This window comes from Callithrix jacchus, chromosome 3, assembly GCF_049354715.1.
Source record: "Callithrix jacchus isolate 240 chromosome 3, calJac240_pri, whole genome shotgun sequence".
NCBI classification, from domain to species: Eukaryota; Metazoa; Chordata; class Mammalia; order Primates; family Cebidae; genus Callithrix; species Callithrix jacchus.
This window is the reverse complement of record NC_133504.1, coordinates 27,827,721-27,846,502: the sequence shown is the minus strand read 5'-3', so window position 1 is coordinate 27,846,502 and position 18,782 is coordinate 27,827,721.

The window sequence follows — 18,782 nt, the reverse complement described above, 5'->3', positions numbered from 1 at the left end:
CTTCTCACTCTGATTCTGAAGGCGAATTCAACTCCCTTAGCTGAGCGAACACCCAGCAGAGCAGTTTGCAAGATACGTTCTTTTTCTGTTTTAGACGGAGATTTCCAGCTATTTCTTGAATGCCTGCATTTGGCTGGGAAAAGGCGTTTTCCACTTCTTCACAGAAAGGGTTTAGAAACTCCTGCAAACACACATCAGTTTAACTCCGTATGTTGAATGCACACATTGAAGACCGTTCTGTTAGGTAGCTCCGTTTTGGTTTTAGAAGCAGATATTTCTCAATATCGCGTTTGCACCCATTCACCCGGGTATAACGAAACACAGCTCCTGGAAGAACCGTGCTTCTCACTCTCTGATTCTTAAGGCGGATTCAACTCCCTTAGCTGAGCGAAAACCCAGTAGAGCAGTTTGCAAGATACATTCTTTTTGTGTTTTAGACGGAGATTTCCAGCTATTTCTTGAATGCCTGCATTTGGCTGGGAAAATGCGTTTTCCACTTCTGCACAGAAAGGGTTTAGAAACTCCTGCAAACACACATCAGTTTAACTCCGTAAGTTGAATGCACACATTGAAGACCGTTCTGTTAGGTAGCTCCGTTTTGGTTTTAGAAGCAGATATTTCTCAATATCGCGTTTGCACCCATTCACCCGGGTATAACGAAACACAGCTCCTGGAAGAACCGTGCTTCTCACTCTCTGATTCTGAAGGCGGATTCAACTCCCTAAGCTGAGCGAACACCCAGCAGAGCAGTTTGCAAGATACGTTCTTTTTGTGTTTTAGACGTAGATTTCCAGCTATTTCTTGAATGCCTGCATTTGGCTGGGAAAATGGGTTTTCCACTTCTTCACAGAAAGGGTTCAGAAACTCTTGCAAACACACATCAGTTTAACTCCGTAAGTTGAATGCACCCATTGAAGACCGTTCTGTTAGGTAGCTCCGTTTTGGTTTTAGAAGCAGATATTTCTCAATATCGCGTTTGCACCCATTCACCCGGGTATAACGAAAAACAGCTTCTGAAAGAACCGTGCTTCTCACTCTCTGATTCTGAAGGCGGATTCAACTCCCTTAGCTGAGCGAACACCCAGTAGAGCAGTTTGCAAGGTACCTTCTTTTTGTGTTTTAGACGGAGATTTCCAGCTATTTCTTGAATGCCTGCATTTGGCTGGGAAAAGGCGTTTCCACTTCTTCACAGAAAGGGTTTAGAAACTCCTGCAAACACACATCACTTTAACTTTGCAGGTTGAATGCACACATTTAAGACCCTTCTGTTAGGTAGCTCCGTTTTGGTTTTAGAAGCAGATATTTCTCAATATCGCGTTTGCACCCATTCACCCGGGTATAACGAAACACAGCTCCTGGAAGAACCGTGCTTCTCACTCTCTGACTCTTAAGGCGGATTCAACTCCCTTAGCTGAGCGAACACCCAGCAGAGCAGTTTGCATGATACGTTCTTTTTGTGTTTTAGACGGAGATATCCAGCTATTTCTTGAATGCCTGCATTTGGCTGGGAAAATGCGTTTTCCACTTCTTCACAGAAAGGGTTTAGAAACTCCGGCAAACACACATCAGTTTACCTCCGCAAGTTGAATGCACACATTGAAGACCGTTCTGTTAGGTAGCTCCGTTTTGGTTTTAGAAGCAGATATTTCTCAATATCGCGTTTGCACCCATTCACCCGGGTATAACGAAACTGAGCTCCTGGAGGAACCGTGCTTCTCACTCTCTGATTCTGAAGGCGGATTCAACTCCCTTAGATGAGCGAACACCCAGCAGAGCAGTTTGCAAGATACGTTCTTTTTGTGTTTTAGACGGGGATTTCCAACTATTTATAGAATGCCTGCATTTGGCTGGGAAAATGCGTTTTCCACTTCTTCACAGAAAGGGTTTAGAAACTCCTGCAAACACACATCAGTTTAACTCCGCAAGTTGAATGCACACATTGAAGACCGTTCTGTTAGGTAGCTCCGTTTTGGTTTTAGAAGCAGATATTTTTCATTATCGCGTTTGCACCCATTCACCCAGGTATAACGAAACACAGCTCCTGGAAGAACCGTGCTTCTCACTCTCTGATTCTGAAGGCGGATTCAACTCCCTTAGCTGAGCGAACACCCAGCAGAGCAGTTTGCAAGATACGTTCTTTTTGTGTTTTAGACGGAGATTTCCAGCTATTTCTTGAATGCCTGCATTTGGCTGGGAAAAGGCGTTTTCCACTTCTTCACCGAAAGGGTTTAGAAACTCCTGCAAACACACATCAGTTTAACTTTGCAAGTTGAATGCACACATTGAAGACCGTTCTGTTAGGTAGCTCCGTTTTGGTTTTAGAAGCAGATATTTCTCAATATCGCGTTTGCACCCATTCACCCGGGTATAACGAAACACAGCTTCTGGAAGAACCGTGCTTCTCACTCTCTGATTCTGAAGGCGGATTCAACTCCCTTAGCTGAACGAACACCCAGCAGAGCAGTTTGCAAGATACGTTCTTTTTGTGTTTTATACGGAGATTTCCAGCTATTTCTTGAATGCCTGCATTCGGCTGGGAAAATGCGTTTTCCACTTCTTCACAGAAAGGGTTTAGAAACTCCTGCAAACACACATCAGTTTAACTCCGTAAGTTGAATGCACACATTGAAGACCGTTCTGTTAGGTAGCTCCGTTTTGGTTTTAGAAGCAGATATTTCTCAATATCGCGTTTGCACCCATTCACCCGGGTATAACGAAACACAGCTCCTGGAAGAACCGTGCTTCTCACTCTCTGATTCTGAAGGCGGATTCAACTCCCTTAGCTGAGCGAACACCCAGCAGAGCAGTTTGCATGATACGTTCTTTTTGTGTTTTATACGGAGATTTCCAGCTATTTCTTGAATGCCTGCATTTGGCTGGGAAAAGGCGTTTTCCACTTCTTCACAGAAAGGGTTTAGAAACTCCTGCAAACACACATCAGTTTAACTCCGCAAGTTGAATGCACACATTGAAGACCGTTCTGTTAGGTAGCTCCGTGTTGGTTTAGAAGCAGATATTTCTCAATATCGCGTTTGCACCCATTCACCCGGGTATAACGAAACACAGCTCCTGGAAGAACCGTGCTTCTCACTCTGATTCTGAAGGCGGATTCAACTCCCTTAGCTGAGCGAGCACCCAGCAGAGCAGTTTGCAAGATACGTTCTTTTTGTGTTTTAGACGGAGATTTCCAGCTATTTCTTGAATGCCTGCATTTGGCTGGGAAAATGCGTTTTCCACTTCTTCACAGAAAGGGTTTAGAAACTCCTGCAAACACACATCAGTTTAACTCCGTAAGTTGAATGCACACATTGAAGACCGTTCTGTTAGGTAGCTCCGTTTTGGTTTTGAAGCAGATATTTCTCAATATCGCGTTTGCACCCATTCACCCTGGTATAACGAAACACAGCTCCTGGAAAAACCGTGCTTCTCACTCTCTGATTCTGAAGGCGGATTAAACTCCCTTAGCTGAGCGAACACCCAGCAGAGCAGTTTCCAAGATACGTTCTTTTTGTGTTTTAGACGGAGATTACCAACTATTTCTTGAATGCCTGCATTTGGCTGGGAAAATCCGTTTTCCACTTCTTCACAGAAAGGGTTTAGAAACTCCTGCAAACACACATCAGTTTAACTCCGTAAGTTGAATGCACACATTGAAGACCGTTCTGTTAGGTAGCTCCGTTTTGGTTTTAGAAGCAGATATTTCTCAATATCGCGTTTGCACCCATTCACCCATGTATAACGAAACACAGCTCCTGGAAGAACCGTGCTTCTCACTCTCTGATTCTGAAGGCGGATTCAACTCCCTTAGCTGAGCGAACACCCAGCAGAGCAGTTTGCAAGATACGTTCTTTTTGTGTTTTAGACGGAGATTTCCAGCTATTTCTTGAATGCCTGCTTTTGGCTGGGAAAATGCGTTTTCCACTTCTTCACAGAAAGGGTTTAGAAACTCCTGCAAACACACATCAGTGTAACTCCGTAAGTTGAATGCACACATTGAAGACCGTTCTGTTAGGTAGCTCCGTTTTGGTTTTAGAAGCAGATATTTCTCAATATCGCGTTTGCACCCATTCACCCATGTATAACGAAACACAGCTCCTGGAAGAACCGTGCTTCTCACTCTCTGATTCTGAAGGCGGATTCAACTCCCTTAGCTGAGCGAACACCCAGCACAGCAGTTTGCAAGATACGTTCTTTTTGTGTTTTAGACGGAGATTTCCAGCTATTTCTTGAATGCCTGCATTTGGCTGGGAAAATGCGTTTTCCACTTCTTCACAGAAAGGGTTTAGAAACTCCTGCAGACACACATCAGTTTAAGTCCGTAAGTTGAATGCACACACTGAAGACCGTTCTGTTAGGTAGCTCCGTTTTGGTTTTAGAAGCAGATATTTCTCAATATCGCGTTTGCACCCATTCACCCGGGTATAACGAAACACAGCTCCTGGAAGAACCGTGCTTCTCACTCTCTGATTCTGAAGGCGGATTCAACTCCCTTAGCTGAGCGAACACCCAGCAGAGCAGTTTGCATGATACGTTCTTTTTGTGTTTTATACGGAGATTTCCAGCTATTTCTTGAATGCCTGCATTTGGCTGGGAAAAGGCGTTTTCCACTTCTTCACAGAAAGGGTTTAGAAACTCCTGCAAACACACATCAGTTTAACTCCGCAAGTTGAATGCACACATTGAAGACCGTTCTGTTAGGTAGTTCCGTGTTGGTTTTAGAAGCAGATATTTCTCAATATTGCGTTTGCACCCATTCACCCGGGTATAACGAAACACAGCTCCTGGAAGAACCGTGCTTCTCACTCTGATTCTGAAGGCGGATTCAACTCCCTTAGCTGAGCGAACACCCAGCAGAGCAGTTTGCAAGATACGTTCTTTTTGTGTTTTAGACGGAGATTTCCAGCTATTTCTTGAATGCCTGCATTTGGCTGGGAAAATGCGTTTTCCACTTCTTCACAGAAAGGGTTTAGAAACTCCTGCAAACACACATCAGTTTAGCTCCGTAAGTTGAATGCACACATTGAAGACCGTTCTGTTAGGTAGCTCCGTTTTGGTTTTGAAGCAGATATTTCTCAATATCGCGTTTGCACCCATTCACCCTGGTATAACGAAACACAGCTCCTGGAAGAACCGTGCTTCTCACTCTCTGATTCTGAAGGCGGATTCAACTCCCTTAGCTGAGCGAACACCCAGCAGAGCAGTTTCCAAGATACGTTCTTTTTGTGTTTTAGACGGAGATTACCAACTATTTCTTGAATGCCTGCATTTGGCTGGGAAAATGCGTTTTCCACTTCTTCACAGAAAGGGTTTAGAAACTCCTGCAAACACACATCAGTTTAACTCCGTAAGTTGAATGCACACATTGAAGACTGTTCTGTTAGGTAGCTCCGTTTTGGTTTTAGAAGCAGATATTTCTCAATATCGCGTTTGCACCCATTCACCCATGTATAACGAAACACAGCTCCTGGAAGAACCGTGCTTCTCACTCTCTGATTCTGAAGGCGGATTCAACTCCCTTAGCTGAGCGAACACCCAGCAGAGCAGTTTGCAAGATACGTTCTTTTTGTGTTTTAGACGGAGATTTCCAGCTATTTCTTGAATGCCTGCATTTGGCTGTGAAAAGGCGTTTTCCACTTCTTCACAGAAAGGGTTTAGAAACTCCTGCAAACACACATCAGTTTAAGTCCGTAAGTTGAATGCACACATTGAAGACCGTTCTGTTAGGTAGCTCCGTTTTGGTTTTAGAAGCAGATATTTCTCAATATCGCGTTTGAACCCATTCACCCGGGTATAAGGAAACACAGCTCCTGGAAGAACCGTGCTTCTCACTCTCTGATTCTGAAGGCGGATTCAACTCCCTTAGCTGAGCGAACACCCAGCAGAGGAGTTTGCAAGATACGTTCTTTTTGTGTTTTAGACGGAGATTTCCAGCTATTTCTTGAATGCCTGCATTTGGCTGGGAAAATGCGTTTTCCACTTCTTCACAGAAAGGGTTTAGAAACTCCTGCAGACACACATCAGTTTAAGTCCGTAAGTTGAATGCACACACTGAAGACCGTTCTGTTAGGTAGCTCCGTTTTGGTTTTAGAAGCAGATATTTCTCAATATCGCGTTTGCACCCATTCACCTGGGTATAACGAAACACAGCTCCTGGAAGAACCGTGCTTCTCACTCTCTGATTCTGAAGGCGGATTCAACTCCCTTAGCTGAGCGAACACCCAGCAGAGCAGTTTGCATGATACGTTCTTTTTGTGTTTTATACGGAGATTTCCAGCTATTTCTTGAATGCCTGCATTTGGCTGGGAAAAGGCGTTTTCCACTTCTTCACAGAAAGGGTTTAGAAACTCCTGCAAACACACATCAGTTTAACTCCGCAAGTTGAATGCACACATTGAAGACCGTTCTGTTAGGTAGTTCCGTGTTGGTTTTAGAAGCAGATATTTCTCAATATTGCGTTTGCACCCATTCACCCGGGTATAACGAAACACAGCTCCTGGAAGAACCGTGCTTCTCACTCTGATTCTGAAGGCGGATTCAACTCCCTTAGCTGAGCGAACACCCAGCAGAGCAGTTTGCAAGATACGTTCTTTTTGTGTTTTAGACGGAGATTTCCAGCTATTTCTTGAATGCCTGCATTTGACTGGGAAAATGCGTTTTCCACTTCTTCACAGAAAGGGTTTAGAAACTCCTGCAAACACACATCAGTTTAGCTCCGTAAGTTGAATGCACACATTGAAGACCGTTCTGTTAGGTAGCTCCGTTTTGGTTTTGAAGCAGATATTTCTCAATATCGCGTTTGCACCCATTCACCCTGGTATAACGAAACACAGCTCCTGGAAGAACCGTGCTTCTCACTCTCTGATTCTGAAGGCGGATTCAACTCCCTTAGCTGAGCGAACACCCAGCAGAGCAGTTTCCAAGATACGTTCTTTTTGTGTTTTAGACGGAGATTACCAACTATTTCTTGAATGCCTGAATTTGGCTGGGAAAATGCGTTTTCCACTTCTTCACAGAAAGGGTTTAGAAACTTCTGCAAACACACATCAGTTTAACTTTGTAAGTTGAATGCACACATTGAAGACTGTTCTGTTAGGTAGCTCCGTTTTGGTTTTAGAAGCAGATATTTCTCAATATCGCGTTTGCACCCATTCACCCATGTATAACGAAACACAGCTCCTGGAAGAACCGTGCTTCTCACTCTCTGATTCTGAAGGCGGATTCAACTCCCTTAGCTGAGCGAACACCCAGCAGAGCAGTTTGCAAGATACGTTCTTTTTGTGTTTTAGACGGAGATTTCCAGCTATTTCTTGAATGCCTTCATTTGGCTGTGAAAAGGCGTTTTCCACTTCTTCACAGAAAGGGTTTAGAAACTCCTGCAAACACACATCAGTTTAAGTCCGTAAGTTGAATGCACACATTGAAGACCGTTCTGTTAGGTAGCTCCGTTTTGGTTTTAGAAGCAGATATTTCTCAATATCGCGTTTGAACCCATTCACCCGGGTATAAGGAAACACAGCTCCTGGAAGAACCGTGCTTCTCACTCTCTGATTCTGAAGGCGGATTCAACTCCCTTAGCTGAGCGAACACCCAGCAGAGGAGTTTGCAAGATACGTTCTTTTTGTGTTTTAGACGGAGATTTCCAGCTATTTCTTGAATGCCTGCATTTGGCTGGGAAAAGGCGTTTTCCACTTCTTCACAGAAAGGGTTTAGAAACTCCTGCAAACACACATCAGTTTACCTCCGCAAGTTGAATGCACACATTGAAGACCGTTCTGTTAGGTAGCTCCGTTTTGATTTTAGAAGCAGATATTTCTCAATATCGCGTTTGCACCCATTCACACGGGTATAACGAAACACAGCTCCTGGAAGAACCGTGCTTCTCACTCTCTGATTCTGAAGGCGGATTCAACTCCCTTAGCTGAGCGAACACCCAGCAGAGCAGTTTGCAAGATACGTTCTTCTTGTGTTTTATACGGAGATTTCCAGCTATTTCTTGAATGCCTGCATTTGGCTGGGAAAAGGCGTTTTCCACTTCTTCACAGAAAGGGTTTAGAAACTCCTGCAAACACACATCAGTTTAACTCCGCAAGTTGAATGCACACATTGAAGACCGTTCTGTTAGGTAGCTCCGTGTTGGTTTTAGAAGCAGATATTTCTCAATATCGCGTTTGCACCCATTCACCCGGGTATAACGAAACACAGCTCCTGGAAGAACCGTGCTTCTCACTCTGATTCTGAAGGCGGATTCAACTCCCTTAGCTGAGCGAACACCCAGCATAGCAGTTTGCAAGATACGTTCTTTTTGTGTTTTAGACGGAGATTTCCAGCTATTTCTTGAATGCCTGCATTTGGCTGGGAAAATGCGTTTTCCACTTCTTCACAGAAAGGGTTTAGAAACTCCTGCAAACACACATCAGTTTAACTCCGTAAGTTGAATGCACACATTGAAGACCGTTCTGTTAGGTAGCTCCATTTTGGTTTTAGAAGCAGATATTTCTCAATATCGCGTTTGCACCCATTAACCCGGGTATAACGAAACACAGCTCCTGGAAGAACCGTGCTTCTCACTCTCTTATTCTGAAGGCGGATTCAACTCCCTTAGCTGAGCGAACAACCAGCAGAGCAGTTTGCAATATACGTTCTTTTTGTGTTTTAGACGGAGATTTCAAGCTATTTCTTGAATGCCTGCCTTTGGCTGGGAAAAGCGTTTTCCACTTCTTCACAGAAAGGGTTTAGAAACTCCTGCAAACACACATCAGTTTAACTCCGCAAGTTGAATGCACACATTGAAGACCGTTCTGTTAGGTAGCTCCGTTTTGGTTTTAGAAGCAGATATTTCTCAATATCGCGTTTGCACCCATTCACCCGGGTATAACGAAACACAGCTCCTGGAAGAACCGTGCTTCTCACTCTCTGATTCTGAAGGCGGATTCAACTCCCTTAGCTGAGCGAACACCCAGCACAGCAGTTTGCAAGATACGTTCTTTTTGTGTTTTAGACGGAGATTTCCAGCTATTTCTTGAATGCCTGCATTTGGCTGGGAAAATGCGTTTTCCACTTCTTCACAGAAAGGGTTTAGAAACTCCTGCAAACACACATCAGTTTAAGTCCGTAAGTTGAATACACACACTGAAGACCGTTCTGTTAGGTAGCTCCGTTTTGGTTTTAGAAGCAGATATTTCTCAATATCGCGTTTGCACCCATTCACCCGGGTATAACGAAACACAGCTCCTGGAAGAACCGTGCTTCTCACTATCTGATCCTGAAGGCGGATTCAACTCCCTTAGCTGAGCGAACACCCAGTAGAGCAGTTTGCAAGATACGTTCTTTTTGTGTTTTAGACGGAGATTTCCAGCTATTTCTTGAATGCCTGCACTTGGCTGGGAAAAGGCGTTTTCCACTTCTTCACAGAAAGGGTTAAGAAACTCCTGCAAACACACATCAGTTTAACTCCGCAAGTTGAATGCACACATTGAAGACCGTTCTGTTAGGTAGCTCCGTTTTGGTTTTAGAAGCAGATATTTCTCAATATCGCGTTTGCACCCATTCACCCGGGTATAACGAAACACAGCTCCTGGAAGAACCGTGCTTCTCACTCTCTGATTTTTAAGGCGGATTCAACTCCCTTAGCTGAGCGAAAACCCAGTAGAGCAGTTTGCAAGATACATTCTTTTTGTGTTTTAGACGGAGATTTCCAGCTATTTCTTGAATGCCTGCATTTGGCTGGGAAAATGCGTTTTCCACTTCTTCACAGAAAGGGTTTAGAAACTCCTGCAAACACACATCAGTTTAACTCCGTAAGTTGAATGCACACATTGAAGACCGTTCTGTTAGGTAGCTCCGTTTTGGTTTTAGAAGCAGATATTTCTCAATATCGCGTTTGCACCCATTCACCCGGGTATAACGAAACACAGCTCCTGGAAGAACCGTGCTTCTCACTCTCTGATTCTGAAGGCGGATTCAACTCCCTTAGCTGAGCGAACACCCAGCAGATCAGTTTGCAAGATACGTTCTTTTTGTGTTTTAGACGGAGATTTCCAGCTATTTCTTGAATGCCTGCATTTGGCTGGGAAAATGCGTTTTCCACTTCTTCACAGAAAGGGTTCAGAAACTCTTGCAAACACACATCAGTTTAACTCCGTAAGTTGAATGCACCCATTGAAGACCGTTCTGTTAGGTAGCTCCGTTTTGGTTTTAGAAGCAGATATTTCTCAATATCGCGTTTGCACCCATTCACCCGGGTATAACGAAAAACAGCTCCTGAAAGAACCGTGCTTCTCACTCTCTGATTCTGAAGGCGGATTCAACTCCCTTAGCTGAGCGAACACCCAGTAGAGCAGTTTGCAAGGTACCTTGTTTTTGTGTTTTAGACGGAGATTTCCAGCTATTTCTTGAATGCCTGCATTTGGCTGGGAAAAGGCGTTTTCCACTTCTTCACAGAAAGGGTTTAGAAACTCCTGCAAACACACATCACTTTAACTTTGCAGGTTGAATGCACACATTGAAGACCGTTCTGTTAGGTAGCTCCGTTTTGGTTTTAGAAGCAGATATTTCTCAATATCGCGTTTGCACCCATTCACCCGTGTATAACGAAACACAGCTCCTGGAAGAACCGTGCTTCTCACTCTCTGATTCTGAAGGCGGATTCAACTCCCTTAGCTGAGCGAACACCCAGCAGAGCAGTTTGCAAGATACGTTCTTTTTGTGTTTTATACGGAGATTTCCAGCTATTTCTTGAATGCCTGCATTTGGCTGGGAAAAGGCGTTTTCCACTTCTTCACAGAAAGGGTTTAGAAACTCCTGCAAACACACATCAGTTTAACTTTGCAGGTTGAATGCACACATTGAAGACCGTTCTGTTAGGTAGCTCCGTTTTGGTTTTAGAAGCAGATATTTCTCAATATCGCGTTTGCACCCATTCACCCGGGTATAACGAAACACAGCTCCTGGAAGAACCGTGCTTCTCACTCTGATTCTTAAGGCGGATTGAACTCCCTTAGCTGAGCGAACACCCAGCAGAGCAGTTTGCAAGATACGTTCTTTTTGTGTTTTAGACGGAGATTTCCAGCTATTTCTTGAATGCCTGCATTTGGCTGGGAAAATGCGTTTTCCACTTCTTCACAGAAAGGGTTTAGAAACTCCTGCAAACACACATCAGTTTAACTCCGTAAGTTGAATGCACACATTGAAGACCGTTCTGTTAGGTAGCTCGGTTTTGGTTTTGAAGCAGATATTTCTCAATATCGCGTTTGCACCCATTCACCCTGGTATAACGAAACACAGCTCCTGGAAGAACCGTGCTTCTCACTCTCTGATTCTGAAGGCGGATTCAACTCCCTTAGCTGAGCGAACACCCAGCAGAGCAGTTTCCAAGATACGTTCTTTTTGTGTTTTAGACGGAGATTACCAACTATTTCTTGAATGCCTGCATTTGGCTGGGAAAATGCGTTTTCCACTTCTTCACAGAAAGGGTTTAGAAACTCCTGCAAACACACATCAGTTTAACTCCGTAAGTTGAATGCACACATTGAAGACCGTTCTGTTAGGTAGCTCCGTTTCGGTTTTAGAAGCAGATATTTTTCAATATCGCGTTTGCACACATTCACCCGGGTATAAGGAAACACAGCTCCTAAAAGAACCGTGCTTCTCACTCTCTGATTCTGAAGGCGGATTCAACTCCCTTAGCTGAGCGAACACCCAGCAGAGCAGTTTGCAAGATACGTTCTTTTTGTGTTTTAGACGGAGATTTCCAGATATTTCTTAAATGCCTGCATTTGGCTAGGAAATGGTTTTTTCCACTTCTTCACAGAAAGTGTTTAGAAACTCCTGCAAACACACATCATTTTAACTTTGCAAGTTGAATGCACACATTGAAGACCGTTCTGTTAGGTAGCTCCGTTTTGGTTTTAGAAGCAGATATTTCTCAATATCGCATTTGCACCCATTCACCCGGGTATAACGAAACACAGCTCCTGGAGAAACCGTGCTTCTCACTCTCTGATTCTGAAGGCGGATTCAACTCCCTTAGCTGAGCGAACACCCAGCAGAGCAGTTTGCAAGATACGTTCTTTTTGTGTTTTAGACGGAGATTTCCAGCTACTTCTTGAATGCCTGCATTTGGCTGGGAAAATGCGTTTTCCACTTCTTCACAGAAAGGGTTTATAAACTCCTGCAAACACACATCAGTTTAACTCCGTAAGTTGAATGGACACATTGAAGACCGTTCTGTTAGGTAGCTCCGTTTTGGTTTTGAAGCAGATATTTCTCAATATCGCGTTTGCACCCATTCACCCTGGTATAACGAAACACAGCTCCTGGAAGAACCGTGCTTCTCACTCTCTGATTCTGAAGGCGGATTCAACTCCCTTAGCTGAGCGAACACCCAGCAGAGCAGTTTCCAAGATACGTTCTTTTTGTGTTCTAGACGGAGATTACCAACTATTTCTTGAATGCCTGCATTTGGCTGGGAAAATGCGTTTTCCACTTCTTCACAGAAAGGGTTTAGAAACTCCTGCAAACACACATCAGTTTAACTCCGTAAGTTGAATGCACACATTGAAGACCGTTCTGTTAGGTAGCTCCGTTTTGGTTTTAGAAGCAGATATTTCTCAATATCGCGTTTGCACCCATTCACCCGGGTATAAAAAAACACAGCTCCTAAAAGAACCGTGCTTCTCACTCTCTGATTCTGAAGGCGGATTCAACTCCCTTAGCTGAGCGAACACCCAGCACAGCAGTTTGCAAGATACGTTCTTTCTGTGTTTTAGACGGAGATTTCCAGCTATTTCTTAAATGCCTGCATTTGGCTAGGAAATGGTGTTTTCCACTTCTTCACAGAAAGGGTTTAGAAACTCCTGCAAACACACATCATTTTAACTTTGCAAGTTGAATGCACACATTGAAGACCGTTCTGTTAGGTAGCTCCGTTTTGGTTTTAGAAGCAGATATTTCTCAATATCGCATTTGCACCCATTCACCCGGGTATAACGAAACACAGCTCCTGGAAGAACCGTGCTTCTCACTCTCTGATTTTGAAGGCGGATTCAACTCCCTTAGCTGAGCGAACACCCAGCAGAGCAGTTTGCAAGATACGTTCTTTTTGTGTTTTAGACGGAGATTTCCAGCTACTTCTTGAATGCCTGCATTTGGCTGGGAAAATGCGTTTTCCACTTCTTCACCGAAAGGGTTTAGAAACTCCTGCAAACACACATCAGTTTAAGTCCGTAAGTTGAATGCACACATTGAAGACCGTTCTGTTAGGTAGCTCCGTTTTGGTTTTAGAAGCAGATATTTCTCAATATCGCGTTTGAACCCATTCACCCGGGTATAAGGAAACACAGCTCCTGGAAGAACCGTGCTTCTCACTCTCTGATTCTGAAGGCGGATTCAACTCCCTTAGCTGAGCGAACACCCAGCAGAGGAGTTTGCAAGATACGTTCTTTTTGTGTTTTATACGGAGATTTCCAGCTATTTCTTGAATGCCTGCATTTGGCTGGGAAAAGGCGTTTTCCACTTCTTCACAGAAAGGGTTTAGAAACTCCTGCAAACACACATCAGTTTACCTCCGCAAGTTGAATGCACACATTGAAGACCGTTCTGTTAGGTAGCTCCGTTTTGGTTTTAGAAGCAGATATTTCTCAATATCGCGTTTGCACCCATTCACCCGGGTATAACGAAACACAGCTCCTGGAAGAACCGTGCTTCTCACTCTCTGATTCTGAAGGCGGATTCAACTCCCTTAGCTGAGCGAACACCCAGGAGAGCAGTTTGCAAGATACGTTCTTCTTGTGTTTTATACGGAGATTTCCAGCTATTTCTTGAATGCCTGCATTTGGCTGGGAAAAGGCGTTTTCCACTTCTTCACAGAAAGGGTTTAGAAACTCCTGCAAACACACATCAGTTTAACTCCGCAAGTTGAATGCACACATTGAAGACCGTTCTGTTAGGTAGCTCCGTTTTGGTTTTAGAAGCAGATATTTCTCAATATCGCGTTTGCACCCATTCACCCGAATATAACGAAACACAGCTCCTGGAAGAACCGTGCTTCTCACTCTGATTCTGAAGGCGGATTCAACTCCCTTAGCTGAGCGAACACCCAGCATAGCAGTGTGCAAGATACGTTCTTTTTGTGTTTTAGACGGAGATTTCCAGCTATTTCTTGAATGCCTGCATTTGGCTGGGAAAATGCGTTTTCCACTTCTTCACAGAAAGGGTTTAGAAACTCCTGCAAACACACATCAGTTTAACTCCGTAAGTTGAATGCACACATTGAAGACCGTTCTGTTAGGTAGCTCCATTTTGGTTTTAGAAGCAGATATTTCTCAATATCGCGTTTGCACCCATTAACCCGGGTATAACGAAACACAGCTCCTGGAAGAACCGTGCTTCTCACTCTCTTATTCTGAAGGCGGATTCAACTCCCTTAGCTGAGCGAACAACCAGCAGAGCAGTTTGCAATATACGTTCTTTTTGTGTTTTAGACGGAGATTTAAAGCTATTTCTTGAATGCCTGCCTTTGGCTGGGAAAAGGCGTTTTCCACTTCTTCACAGAAAGGGTTTAGAAACTCCTGCAAACACACATCAGTTTAACTCCGCAAGTTGAATGCACACATTGAAGACCGTTCTGTTAGGTAGCTCCGTTTTGGTTTTAGAAGCAGATATTTCTCAATATCGCGTTTGCACCCATTCACCCGGGTATAACGAAACACAGCTCCTGGAAGAACCGTGCTTCTCACTCTCTGATTCTGAAGGCGGATTCAACTCCCTTAGCTGAGCGAACACCCAGCACAGCAGTTTGCAAGATACGTTCTTTTTGTGTTTTAGACGGAGATTTCCAGCTATTTCTTGAATGCCTGCATTTGGCTGGGAAAATGCGTTTTCCACTTCTTCACAGAAAGGGTTTAGAAACTCCTGCAAACACACATCAGTTTAAGTCCGTAAGTTGAATGCACACACTGAAGACCGTTCTGTTAGGTAGCTCCGTTTTGGTTTTAGAAGCAGATATTTCTCAATAGCGCGTTTGCACCCATTCACCCGGGTATAACGAAACACAGCTCCTGGAAGAACCGTGCTTCTCACTCTCTGATTCTGAAGGCGGATTCAACTCCCTTAGCTGAGCGAACACCCAGCAGAGCAGTTTGCAAGATACGTTCTTTTTGTGTTTTATACGGAGATTTCCAGCTATTTCTTGAATGCCTGCATTTGGCTGGGAAAATGCGTTTTCCACTTCTTCACAGAAAGGGTTCAGAAACTCTTGCAAACACACATCAGTTTAACTCCGTAAGTTGAATGCACCCATTGAAGACCGTTCTGTTAGGTAGCTCCGTTTTGGTTTTAGAAGCAGATATTTCTCAATATCGCGTTTGCACCCATTCACCCGGGTATAACGAAAAACAGCTCCTGAAAGAACCGTGCTTCTCACTCTCTGATTCTGAAGGCGGATTCAACTCCCTTAGCTGAGCGAACACCCAGTAGAGCAGTTTGCAAGGTACCTTGTTTTTGTGTTTTAGACGGAGATTTCCAGCTATTTCTTGAATGCCTGCATTTGGCTGGGAAAAGGCGTTTTCCACTTCTTCACAGAAAGGGTTTAGAAACTCCTGCAAACACACATCACTTTAACTTTGCAGGTTGAATGCACACATTGAAGACCGTTCTGTTAGGTAGCTCCGTTTTGGTTTTAGAAGCAGATATTTCTCAATATCGCGTTTGCACCCATTCACCCGGGTATAACGAAACACAGCTCCTGGAAGAACCGTGCTTCTCACTCTCTGATTCTGAAGGCGGATTCAACTCCCTTAGCTGAGCGAACACCCAGCAGAGCAGTTTGCAAGATACGTTCTTTTTGTGTTTTATACGGAGATTTCCAGCTATTTCTTGAATGCCTGCATTTGGCTGGGAAAAGGCGTTTTCCACTTCTTCACAGAAAGGGTTTAGAAACTCCTGCAAACACACATCAGTTTAACTTTGCAGGTTGAATGCACACATTGAAGACCGTTCTGTTAGGTAGCTCCGTTTTGGTTTTAGAAGCAGATATTTCTCAATATCGCGTTTGCACCCATTCACCCGGGTATAACGAAACACAGCTCCTGGAAGAACCGTGCTTCTCACTCTTTGATTCTGAAGGCGGATTCAACTCCCTTAGCTGAGCGAACACCCAGCACAGCAGTTTGCAAGATACGTTCTTTTTGTGTTTTATACGGAGATTTCCAGCTATTTCTTGAATGCCTGCATTTGGCTGGGAAAAGGCGTTTTCCACTTCTTCACAGAAAGGGTTTAGAAACTCCTGCAAACACACATCAGTTTAACTCCGTAAGTTGAATGCACACATTGAAGACCGTTCTGTTAGGTAGCTCCGTTTTGGTTTTGAAGCAGATATTTCTCAATATCGCGTTTGCACCCATTCACCCTGGTATAACGAAACACAGCTCCTGGAAGAACCGTGCTTCTCACTCTCTGATTCTGAAGGCGGATTCAACTCCCTTAGCTGAGCGAACACCCAGCAGAGCAGTTTCCAAGATACGTTCTTTTTGTGTTTTAGACGGAGATTACCAACTATTTCTTGAATGCCTGCATTTGGCTGGGAAAATGCGTTTTCCACTTCTTCACAGAAAGGGTTTAGAAACTCCTGCAAACACACATCAGTTTAACTCCGTAAGTTGAATGCACACATTGAAGACCGTTCTGTTAGGTAGCTCCGTTTTGGTTTTAGAAGCAGATATTTCTCAATATCGCGTTTGCACCCATTCAACCGGGTATAACGAAACACAGCTCCTGGAAGAACCGTGCTTCTCACTCTCTGATTCTGAAGGCGGATTCAACTCCCTTAGCTGAGCGAACACCCAGCACAGCAGTTTGCAAGATACGTTCTTTTTGTGTTTTAGACGGAGATTTCCAGCTATTTCTTGAATGCCTGCATTTGGCTGGGAAAATGCGCTTTCCACTTTTTCACAGAAAGGGTTTAGAAACTTCTGCAAACACACATCAGTTTAAGTTGTAAGTTGAATGCACACACTGAAGACCGTTCTGTTAGGTAGCTCCGTTTTGGTTTTAGAAGCAGATATTTCTCAATATCGCGTTTGCACCCATTCACCCGGGTATAACGAAACACAGCTCCTGGAAGAACCGTGCTTCTCACTCTCTGATTCTGAAGGCGGATACAACTCCCTTAGCTGAGCGAACACCCAGCAGAGCAGTTTGCAAGATACGTTCTTTTTGTGTTTTAGACGGAGATTTCCAGCTATTTCTTGAATGCCTGCATTTGGCTGGGAAAAGGCGTTTTCCACTTCTTCACAGAAAGGGTTTAGAAACTCCTGCAAACACACATCATTTTAACTTTGCAAGTTGAATGCACACATTGAAGACCGTTCTGTTAGGTAGCTCCGTTTTGGTTTTAGAAGCAGATATTCCTCAATATCGCGTTTGCACCCATTCACCCGGGTATAACGGAACACAGCTCCTCGGAGAACCGTGCTTCTCACTCTCTGATTCTGAAAGCGGATTCAACTCCCTTAGCTGAGCGAACACCCAGCAGAGCAGTTTGCAAGATACGTTCTTTTTGTGTTTTAGACGGAGATTTCCAGCTATTTCTTGAATGCCTGCATTTGGCTGGGAAAAGGCGTTTTCCACTTCTTCACAGAAAGGGTTTAGAAACTCCTGCAAACACACATCAGTTTAAGTCCGTAAGTTGAATGCACACATTGAAGACCGTTCTGTTAGGTAGCTCCGTTTTGGTTTTAGAAGCAGATATTTCTCAATATCGCGTTTGCACCCATTCACCCGGGTATAACGAAACAAAGCTCCTGGAAGAACCGTGCTTCTCACTCTCTGATTCTTAAGGCGGATTCAACTCCCTTAGCTGAGCGAACACCCAGCAGAACAGTTTGCAAGATACGTTCTTTTTGTGTTTTAGACGGAGATTTCCAGCTATTTCTTGAATGCCTGCATTTGGCTGGGAAAATGCGTTTTCCACTTCTTCACAGAAAGGGTTTAGAAACTCCTGCAAACACACATCAGTTTAACTCCGTAAGTTGAATGCACACATTGAAGACCGTTCTGTTAGGTAGCTCCGTTTTGGTTTTAGAAGCAGATATTTCTCAATATCGCGTTTGCACCCATTCACCCGGGTATAACGAAACACAGCTCCTGGAAGAACCGTGCTTTTCACTCTCTGATTCTGAAGGCGGATTCAACTCCCTTAGCCGAGCGAACACCCAGCAGAGCAGTTTGCAAGATACGTTCTTTTTGTGTTTTAGACGGAGATTTCCAGCTATTTCTTGAATGCCTGCATTTGGCTGGGAAAAGGCGTTTTCCACTTCTTCACAGAAAGGGTTTAGAAACTCCTGCAAACACACATCAGTTTAACTCCGCAAGTTGAATGCACACATTGAAGACCGTTCTGTTAGTTAGCTCCGTTTTGGTTTTAGAAGCAGATATTTCTCAATATCGCGTTTGCACCCATTCACCCGGGTATAACGAAACACAGCTCCTGGAAGAACCGTGCTTCTCACTCTCTGATTCTGAAGGCGGATTCAACTCCCTTAGCTGAGCGAACACCCAGCAGAGCAGTTTGCAAGATACGTTCTTTTTGTGTTTTAGACGGAGATTTCCAGCTATTTCTTGAATGCCTGCATTTGGCTGGGAAAAGGCGTTTTCCACTTCTTCACAGAAAGGGTTTAGAAACTCCTGCAAACACACATCAGTTTAACTCCGTAAGTTGAATGCACACATTGAAGACCGTTCTGTTAGGGAGCTCCGTTTTGGTTTTAGAAGCAGATATTTTTCAA